Below are 11425 nucleotides of genomic sequence, written 5' to 3' on the forward strand. Positions count from 1 at the left end.
TCAGCTGATTTTGCAGAAGAAACTTTGCAGACTAGAAGAAATTGGTAAGAAATATTCAAAGTTATGAAAAGCAGGGGACTACAGCCAGGATTGCTCTACTCAGCAAAGCTATTATTTAGAATCAAAGGGCAGATAAACAGGTTTCCAGTCAAGAAAAAATAAAAGAGTTCATCATGACCAAACCATTAGTATAAGAAATGTTAAAGGGACTTATTTAATTTATTATTTATTAATTACTCATTTATTTTTAGAGAGGGGGGAAGGGAAGGAAAAGGAGAGGGAGAGAAAGATTGATGTGCTAGAGAAACATCAGTTGCCTATCATATGCTCCCAAATGGTGACCTGATCCATAACCCAGGTTCGTGGCCTGACCAGGAATCAAACTATCAACCTTTTGGATTGTAGGCCTGTGCTCAGTTCCCTGAGCCACACCAACTAGGGCCTGAAGGGACTTATTTAAGAAAAAGAAGGTCAAAAGTATGAACAATAAAATAGAAAAAAAAACCCAAAACCATATCTACCAACAATTAAATCTAAAAAATAAACTAACCAGAGTCATGGATTTGGAGAACATTTTGATGGTTGCCAGATGGGAGGGAGATGGGAAAGAATGGCTGAAGAGGTGGGGGATTAAGAAGTACAAATAGGTAGTTACAGGATAACCATGAGGATGCGAAGTACAGTGTAGGAAATGGAGTAGGCAAAGAACTTAAATGCATGACCCATGAACATAAACCATGGTGGGAGGATTGTCTGAGGGAGTAGGGGTGCTGGGTGGAAGAAGGTAAAGGGGGGAAAATAGGATAACTGTAATAGCATAATCAATAAAATATAATTTTTTAAAACTCTATAATTGGCCTTGGTTGATGTGGCTCAGTGGATTGAGCTCTAGCCTGCAAACCAAAAGGTCCCTGGTTTGATTCCCAGTCAGGACACATGACTGGGTTGCAGGCCAGGTCCCCCGTAGGGGGCACTCAAGAGGCAACCACACATGATGTTTCTCTCCCTCTCTTTCTCCTTCCCTTCCCCTCTCTCTGTAAATAAATAAATAAATAAAATCTTAAAAAAAATAAAAATAATAAAAAACATTGCCATATGTCCTCATCTTCTTGCTCTAACCCATTCTAGTATCTTCAACAAATGTGTCCATAAATTTGAATTCCTTTTTCAACATTATGCTAACTGCTGTAGCTTTGACCTTTTGCCTTTACATGATTAAACTTATTTACTTCTGGGAGACAGGAACCTCTCACTCCTCCTTTTTCTAATCCCTTTACAATAGTAGAATACTTTGGCATGCTGAAATATTTTAAGTACAATATTTAGATGCATTATTATTAGTATTAATACCTTTATTTCATCCCACTACCAGCAAATTAGAGCAACTAAGGTGCTAGATGTTCCCCTTCCTTCTTATCGAAACCACCGTCACCTCACCTCACTCAACTCCCTCAGTCAACTACTTTTCTTTTTTTTTTTTAAAGACAAAGTGAAAGGGAGGGGGAAAGACAAGGAGAGAAACATCAGTGTGTGGTTGCCTCTTGCATTTCCCACACTGGGAAACCTGGCCTACAACCCAGGCATATGCCCTGACTGGGAATCGAACCAGCGACCCTCTGCTTCACAGTCCATCATTGAATCCACTGAGCCACACCATCCAGGGCTCAACTACTTTTCTAAGTTCTTCTTCCTCATTCTCTAACACCTACTGATACACAGAGAAGTTCTATTCACCTCTAGATCAAGAATATCAGATCCTTCTAGAGCAATTTTAAACATTTAGTCAGATTTGGTAGACTTTTCCAGATGCTTCCCCCCCTCCCCCGGAGGCTAGACCTAATAGGGGGAAAAGAAAGCTCTTTTTACATTGAGTCAAAGGTGCCCTGAGGGTAAGGTGGGAAAGAGGGAGCAATGCCCTGATGTCCCTAGTGTGCTCAGGGTCAAACTCTGAAAATTCACCCAGCCAATGACAAAGTGTGGAAGTATACTAGGACTCACGTGAGGGTTGACTTTGGCTCCAGCACTCCCAGATGGCATTGCTGAAACCTACTTAGACTTTTAGGCAGTCTAGGATGTTTCCATTCAGTCTCCCTCTCTTCCTTTCTCCTTCACTTGGGGTCAGACTTGCTTCATGATCTGCTGTGGCTCTCCAGCCTTTTAAGCTCCTTCCTTATTTGCTCCACTACAGGCATTTCCCCTAAATAAATTCTTGCATGCTTAAAAAAAAAAAAAAAAAAAGAAAGAGTACTCCAACCACTCAGCTTGATGGTTTACCCTTCTGAACTCTTCACTAGAACTTAGAATTTGGTACACCTAATAATTTACTTCTTAAATATCATAAACCTTTAGTCAGAGTAAGATCTAACAAATCTAAAACTGAAGCACAAGAAAGAAATCTGCGTTTTTGTTTGTTTTTGAGCGTTCTTACAATTCTCCAATATTCTGAATATCATTGTTTTAGCCACGGGAGCTAAATTATTAATTAATAAATAAGTACTGAACATTTTCCTTTCTGTCCCTCACTGTATTCCAGAGCAGTGTTTCCCAAAATTTAGGGTGTATAAGAATTAGAGATTTTTTAAACTGATCTTAAATTCTTTTAAAAAACATTTTTGTTGATTGATTTTCGAGAGAGACCTGAATTTTTTGTTTCACTGACCACATTTTTAACCCCTCCCCCACATCGCACTGACCATATGTTGCTGTGTACAGTGTGCTCCCAATGTATAATGTGCAACCATGTTTTGGCCCAAGCTTTCAGGAAGAAAATCTTTTGTTTTTATTTTTAATTCTATTTTTTACTTATTTATATCTAGAAACAAAACTAATGATCATATTCCAGGGTATTATTTTGCATACAGATATCAGTATTACTTTCTACAGTTACACTTTTAACACAGAAGCATAAATAAAATAACTAGAAACATTTATACAGATACCAAATTGGTACTATCCATGTATAATGTGCATCCTTATTTTTCCCTCAAAAATTTGGCCAGAAAAAGTGCACATTATACACAGCAAAATATGGCTTTTAACATTCATTGGTTGATTCTGGTACGTGCCCTGACTGTGGCTAGCAATGTCGGCATCTTGGGATCATTTTCTAACCAGCTGAGCTATCCGGCCAAGGCTGAACTAGACATTTTTAAAAGACAAGATTCCTGAACCCCATTCCCAGGTATTTGGATTCAGTAGGTCTAAGGTAACACCCAGCCCACGGATTTGCATTTCAATAAAGCTCCCTGGTGGTGCTGACTGTGTCGGGAAAGTTGGGACTGTGGACTCTGCAGTGCTAGCACTAAGTTGTAGTATTAATGAGCCAGACCCTCAAGGAATTTTTATTCCAAGCTGGGAATCCAGACACACGAAACTGTGACCAAAGCGTAAAATTACAAATGCTGTAAAGGGAGTTGGACACAGAAGAAGGGCACCTAATTCACTGGGAGAAGAGGGATTATACAAGGTGACACCTGATCTGGGTCTTGGAAGATACCTAAGATGGGAGCTCTGGCCGGTGTGGCTCAGTTGGTTGGAGCATCTTCCCATGTAAACCAAAAGGTTGAAGAGCCATGAGTTCAATTCCCAGCCAGGGCACATGTCTGGGTTGTGCGGTCCCAGTCAGAGAGTGTTCGAGAGGCAACCAATTGAAGTTTCTCTCTCACATCAATGTTTCTCTCCCTCTCTCACCTTCCCTTCACCCTAAAGTCAATGGGGGATGTCCTTGGATGAGGATAAAATAAAATGAAATAAAATTTTTAAAAAAAGAAAGATAACAAAAATGAACCAAGCAAAGAGAGGGGAGAAAAGCATTCAAGGCAGCGGGGATTGCTTGTGTAGAGCAATTTGCCGAAGCTTCAAATGGGCTTGAGAAGCAGGCAGAGAGCAGACTGTGAACCTACTCAGAGAAGACTTCGGCAGGGGAAAGCATGGCTGAATGGCAGGTCCATCGCTGTGGCGCAGTCTGGGCAAGAGGTGATGCCGTCCCTAGGGTCTAGGGACTGGTGTCGAACATCTAGGGGACAGACTGGAGAAGAGTTAGAAAATTAAACCATTACGACAGTTATTAATTTACTAAGTAAAGGTTTGGATGGTAAAAAATGTCAATGATGTCTCACATATTTTTCTTTTAGGTGAATTTTTCACTGAACTTCAAAACACGTGCTAATGGTAAGGTCTGAGGTTCTTCCTAGTGCACAGACTACCTGTGGAGCCCCTGCCAGCAAATGGCTGCTGGACTCTAACTATTTGTAAAATTTGGACCCTTGATTGACCATGGGGAGTCCATCTCAGCAAATAAATTTCTTTTAAGATTTTATATATCCCCTTTTCAAGAGAAGGAAAGGAAGGGAGGGAGGGGGAAAGAGACACTGACGTGAGAGAAAACTCCTGCATTTGCCCCAGCCAGGCACAGAACTCGCAACCCCGGCGTGTGCCCTGACTGGGATTCAAACTGGTGACTCTTTGCTTGGCAGGAGGGTTCCCAGCCAACTGAGCCACAACAGTCAGAGAAGCGTATGCACTCATTTTGAAGGTTCAAATCAAGTGAATGTTTCTTCTCTGGGCCCACAAAAGTTATTTTGTGTATCACCACTGAAGTAAAATTTAATATTTAAATGTAAGAAAATGGCACCCACCCTCTGTTTATTTGCTTATAGAGTTCCAGATTTTATTTAACCCCATTCCTTCATGTACAAGTAACACAAAGCAGTACTATTTGCCTAGTATTTTCCTGAAATAGTAGTTCTTAAAAAATAGCAAGTGAAAAAAATTACCTGGAGAACTTTAAAAACACAGATTTCCAGTGACCTCCACCAGAGATTCCTATTCAGTACGTCTGTGATAAAGCCCATCCACTGTGTCCCTAACAAGATTCTGGGCCAGGCTGAGGGTGCTGGCCTTTGGACCACTCTCTCCCAGGGCTGGGGATACTGCACTGAACAAAACACAAAAATTAAAATAATAGCCCTCATGTAACATATTTTAGTAGTAGTGGGGAGATAGAAGATGATAATAGTTGATGGTAGATGACAAAGATAGGTAGATGATAGATAGAATTTATATTATGGAAGATGATGATAAATGGTATGAAAATAACCAAGTAGAGGATAGGGCATAAGAGACATCAATGAGAAGACGATAGTAAAGATTTAAAAAGAGGGAAAAGGTAAAGCTGGTTAGATTTCTGAGGGGAAAATGGAGCAGAAAGAGATAAAAGTAAGGGCAAAAACGCTGATTCTGGAGCTTTGTTGGCTTGTTCCTGAATCAGCAAGGAATCTGGCTTTGTGGAGTAGAAAAGAATGCAAGGAGACAAGACAGAGGTACAGTACCAAACTAGAGGGGCGTTTATGTAATCTCAGTAGTTTGACTTGTTCCTCTGAATGTGACAATGCCAAAGACAGGTTCTGAGCAAAGAAATAATTTGATGAGACTTGTCTGAAAAAAAAAAACAAATTTTTTTCATTTTGGCCAGTAGGTTGACACTAGGTCAGGAAGGTGATGGTGCAAACAAGGAAATCAACTGGGAGGCTGTTAGAATAATCCTGGCAATAGATGGTAGTCTGGATAGGGTGATAGCCGTGTAGCCTGGTAGATACTTCCAAAAGTTAAGTGCAGCTTATTTAGAGCAGTTGCCAGTGTAAATTTACTCTTTGGCTAGAGGATGCAGGTAATTTCAAGCCCCAGCTCTTCTGTGACACAGGCAGCAACACAATAAATACATGTCAAAAGAAATAACCATTTCTTGCTCCTCTGGTTCTCTGAGCTCTAGTCCATGTGCTGATCAAAAAAATCACTCACTGAAAATAGAAAACATATGTAGAAAAAATTAAAAGAAAGAAGCAAAAATTCAAAGAAATTAAAAGAAAGATGTATATATATACACACATGTGTATATATATATAGAATTCTATATATGATTCTCTCTCTATATTCTCTCTCTATATATAGATTTAGATTTTATTTATTTATTATTTTAGAGAGAGGGTAAGGAAGGGAGAAAGAGAAGGAAAGAAACATTAATGCACCCCTAACTGGGGACCTGGCCCCGAAACCCAAGCATGATTGAGAATCAAACTGGCAACACTTTGGTTTACAGCCCGGCACTCAGTCCACCGAGCCACACCGGCCAGGGCTGATTCTAGGTATATTTTGATGGCCTGGTAAACAAAAATAGTTTTAGGATCTTGGCCTGAGCAACTAAACAGCTGGAATTGTTACCCACTGATGGAGAAGTCTATAAAGAGCTTGTACAGGGAGGAACATTGGAAGTTTGGTTTGGAAAGGTGGATTTTGTGTTGCCTACTAGAAACGCAAGGAAAGATGTGAAGAAAGGGGTTGGATATATGAGACCTGAGGTAGGGGAGTAGGTCTGGGATAAAGATACACATTTGAAAGTCAAAAGCATACTGATGGTATTTAAAGTCCTATGACAGAATGAGATCACCCAGGTAGTGAATATAAGTGGAAAAAAAGTTTGAGAACTAAGAGTTGGTACACCTTCAAACACACAGGACATAAGGAAGAACCAGAAAGGAAACTGAGAGCAAACCACCAGGTTAGGAGGAGGAATACCAGAGCAATGTAAATTAATGACAAGGGGAGATTTCATTGAAAATTTACAGGTTTGTTTGTTTATTTGTTTTTGTAATACCCAGGGCCATTTCTTTATCTCTCAGGTCTCTTGACTATAATTTCAACAAATAAGCAATAAATATAATATTTCCTGACCAATACATGTTTATTAAATCACTAAATATGCACACATGTATGTGCGTACATAACCAGCAAGGAACGGTTGCTTATAGAATGGGCTTATTAGGTAGAGTGGAACGACGTAAAGAAGAGACATAGAATAAAGGGACACAGCTGTGTGGTGATGGGTGGTGAGCATGATGTAGGACATACAGATGTCAAATTATAATGTCGCACACCTGAAACTTATGTACTGTTCTATAAAAATGTTACTTCTATAAAAAAAGAAATTTTGAAAGAATTTTTTAAAAGATTATGACTTGCTGACCTCCGGCCAAGATGGAGGCATAGGTGGAAACACTGTGTCTCCTCGAACAACCAAGTTTAAAGATAACAAATTTTTAGTAACAAAAATGCAACCAAAACACAAGAAATTGAATTGTACCGAAGTCCAACAACGATGAACCATTCATCCAGACCGGTAAGAGGGGCCGAGTCAGCGGCTGGTGGAGCGGGGTCTCGCAGGAAAAAGCACTAGACTGGACCGACCCAGGCGCGCAGGGGGCCCTTGGCGAATCCCAGGCATGGGGTGGTAATGGGCAGACCCAGTGAGGGTGCAAGGCAGCTGGCTGACTGCAGTCACACATTCACACTCAGGTAAATCAGGTGAAGGAGTGAGCAGTGAGAAGGGGTGAGCAGTGAGACAGACCGCGCAGGCTACGTACAGCCCCAGCAATGGGAATTAAAGTCTAAAAGCATCAACTGGAAAAACTCTTGGGGTCGAGGTGCCGGGAGAAGCTCCCAGGCTCACAGAGAGTTTATTGGAGAGACCCACAGGCTGCTGGAGGGTGCACAGGCCCACACACCCAGGAACCAGCACTAGAAGGGCCCAATTTGCTTGCAGGAACCAAAATCTGAGAGAGAGGAACAGGCACCATTGCCCCTCTCTGACCCCGCCCCCACATACAGTGTCACAACCCAGCAACTGGGTCACCCCTCCCTGGTGAACACCTAGGGCTCTGCCCCTCATAGGTAACAGGCCCGAACAGACCAAAACATTATGGTTCAAGAACAGCTCAAAGCCCCAGAGCCAATAATTCTAAGCAACCAAGAAATAGCCTACCTATCAGATGCACACTTCAAAATATTGGTGATCAGGATGCTCACAGAACTGGTTGATTTTAGTCGCAAATTAAAGGAACAAATGAAGACTAAACTAGTTGAAATGAAGGGAAATGCACAGGAAACCAATAGTGATGGAAAGAAAACTGGGACTCAAGTCAATAGAGTGGACCAAAAGGAAGAAAAAAATGACCAACCAGAAAAGAATGAAGAAACAAGAATTCAAAAAACTGAGGCGAGGCTTAGAAACCTCCAGGATATCTTTAAATGTTACAACATCCTAATTATAGGGGTACCAGAAGTGGAAGAGGATGCGACAAGTGGAAAACTTATTTGAACAAATAATAAAGGAGAACTTCCCCAGTCTGACAAAGGAAATAGACTTCCAGGAAATCCAGGAAGCTCAGAGAGTCCCAAAGAAGTTGGATCCAAGAAGGAACACACCAAGGCACATCATCATTACATTAGCCAAGATTAAAATGAAGGAGAGAATCCCAGAAGCAGCAAGAGATAAGGAGACAGTCACCTACAAAGGAGTTCCCATCACACTATCAGCTGATTTCTCAAGAGACCTTACAGGCAAGAAGGGGCTGGAAAGAAGAATTCCAACTCATGAAATCCAATTACCTACATCCAAGATTGCTCTATCCAGCAAAGCTTTCATTTAGAATGGAAGGACAGATAAAGTGCTTCTCAGATAAGGTCAAATTCAAGGAGTTCATCATCACCAAGTCCTTATTATAAGAAATGTTAAAGGGACTTATCTAAGAAAAAGAAGATAAAAAATATGAACAGTGAAAGGACAGCAAACTCACCGTTATTAACAACCACAACTAAAACAAAAGCAAACTAAGAGGACAGCTAGATCAGGAGTGGAACCATAGAAATGGAGATCACATGGAGGGTTAGCAACAGGGGAGTGGGAGGAGGAGAAGAGGGGAGAAGGTACAGAGAATAAGTAGCATAGACAGTAGGTAGAAAATAGACAGGGGGGAAGGCAAGAATACTATGGGAAATATAGAATCTAAAGAACTTGGGACACATAGACGTAAACAAAAGGGGGGAATGGTGGGGGAGGGGTGTGGAGGGTAGAGAGGAATGAAGGGGGGAAAATGGGACAACTGTAATGGCATAATCAATAAAATAAAAAGAAAAAAGATTATGACTTGCTGAACAATCAGATGATGGTTAACATTTTTTAGCAAAAAGTATTTTTAAGTTAGGGTATAAACACTATTTTAGACACAATGCTATTGCATACTTACAGGCAACACTGGAATAAATGTAACGTTTATATGTGTGGGCAAACCAAAAAATCGTGTAACTCATGTTATTGCAGTGTTTGTTTCATTGTGTTGGTCTGGAGTGGAACTTGCAATATCTCCAAGGTTATGCCTCTAAAATGTAGAATAAGGGTTTCATCCCAGTCACACTTGCAGCCCTGGACTCCAGCACATTACAACACACCCCTCCTCCACCCACACAGCCTACCCAAACAAACTCAAGGTCGCTGGCAGCTTCTGAAGAATTCTCAACTTATTTAAATTGCTTTCCTGGTCAAAGAATGTAGTAAGTCTGCCTTCTAGCTACCACCCCCTTCCTCTTGACCTTTCACTCCGGAGGCTCTTACACTGGATACAATGGGACTTGGATCCGGACGATGGGGTGAATTTGTCCCAGTCTTTCATGCAAAGAACCCCGTCAGCAAAGAACAACTCTTCTGGTACCTGCAGTTTAGAGAGCTGCAAAAAAGCTATGGTGGCTTAGACTGCTCTCATTTACCAAACTGCTAAATGAGAGCCAGGAAGTAAGGTGTACTTACTACTTACTTTTATCCCAGTTTTACTGAGATGTAAATTGACGTATAACATTATATTAAAGTTTACAGCAGAATAACCTGATATATGAAATGTCAATAAATGATTACCATAATTAGTTAACATCCATAACTTTGCAATCCCTCTTTTAAAGAAATCTTATTCTATTTCTTTTTTTTACTTGATTTTTTTTTTGAGAGAGAGAGAATGAGAGGAAGGGAGAAAGAGAGAAACATCAATTTGTTGGTTTTTTCCAATCACTTATGCATTCACTGATTGCCTCTTGTATGTGCCCTGACTGGGGATGGAGCCCTCGCTCCTGGTGTATCAGACGATGCTCTAACCAACTGAGCCACCTGGCCAGAGCTCATATCCTATTTCTAATGAGACAGAGAGTATCTGCCTAAACCGCAAAGTCTTCCCACGTACCCTCTCTTTGGCTCCCCTATTCCAGACCCTTGCTTTCCAGAATGATGCTCTGCAAAGGCAAAGAAAAGATCACATAAAATTTCATCCCCTCATTTGGACCGGGCCATATTCCTACGCTCACAAGTGGACATCTTTGCATCGTGAACAAAAACCAGCTTGCAGGGCCGCAAAGCCAGTGAGTGGCTCTAGGTGGAGACCCAAGTAGCTAAGTGCATGGAGGGGACTGGGTAAGAGTTGTGTCTTAGAAAAACATGTGCTAGGGATTTGCTAAAGGGTTTAGTTTTAGGGATGGGAGATTGAAAGGGGGGAAGAAATCTTAAATTTCTTAAATGTTGAATTTGGAAGTGGGTAGGAAAATTGAAAGCTGTGGACTGTTATCTTTGTCATAAATATGTCAGTGCTGGAACCCACTCTAAAAATTGTCCCTTTGGAAGACATACCAAAAAAAGAACAGTGTGAGGATGTAGTAGGGTTGAAGGATCTGACCTAATTGCCAGGCTAGCAATGAAAAAACTGATTAAAGAAAGCCAAGAAGGATGGGGAAAGGCCATAAAACCATGACTGCTTGGGAAAGAGGGACAGACTGGAAGGCAAACACTGACTCTAAAAGGAACCTATCACAAACACTTCTGCAAGTCCATTATGGGAATATCATTTGTCCAGAGGATGTTCTTTAATTCCTTCTTTTCAATTGGTTGGTCAGTAAATTTCATTATTTTACATCTAGTAATATCCCAGGTAAAATTAAAAGGTTGTGGTTTCATTCTATCATGTTGTCCATTGGATTAGAATAAAAATCCCGACAAAAGATAATTTCAAACTTGAAGGTCATGGGCACAGGATCCTGACAGAATTTCTATTAACAGCCACTGTTTGTAGGTCACTGTTGTATCAAATATTGCATTTATCTTTATTTAATTTTTACAACAACAGAGAGATGGTACTTTTGTCCCTATTTACAGATGAGAAAACCAAGACTTTTTAAAGTAGCTGAACCAGAATTCTATTCAGTAACATGTGTAAGCAAACCAAAAACCTTCCATAGAAATGGTATGTACATAATTACTAACAGGACACCCAAGTATCTTAGGTTAGCAGATCGCAGCTTCTTTCGGGAAAACAAGACAACAGTCCCGTTGGAAAGACTAGGCTGTCTTTTTGAAAACTAAAAAACAAGAAGCAACTTCAGTGGAAGTTGCAAACAAGTACTATTTTTAACATCAATTGAAGCCTTAGCAACACACAATGTGTTTTATTTCGACCCCAGGGTGAGTCAAAGAGGTAAACTGAGGAAGTTGAAGTTTCTGCATAACTAGCCCAATTTCTAGGAGTCTAGAATTCAAGAAAGCAATTGTCCTAGTGGG

Source organism: Sturnira hondurensis, unplaced genomic scaffold, assembly GCF_014824575.4.
Source record: "Sturnira hondurensis isolate 20B ecotype Veracruz unplaced genomic scaffold, ASM1482457v3 Scaffold0017436, whole genome shotgun sequence".
Classification (NCBI taxonomy): Eukaryota; Metazoa; Chordata; class Mammalia; order Chiroptera; family Phyllostomidae; genus Sturnira; species Sturnira hondurensis.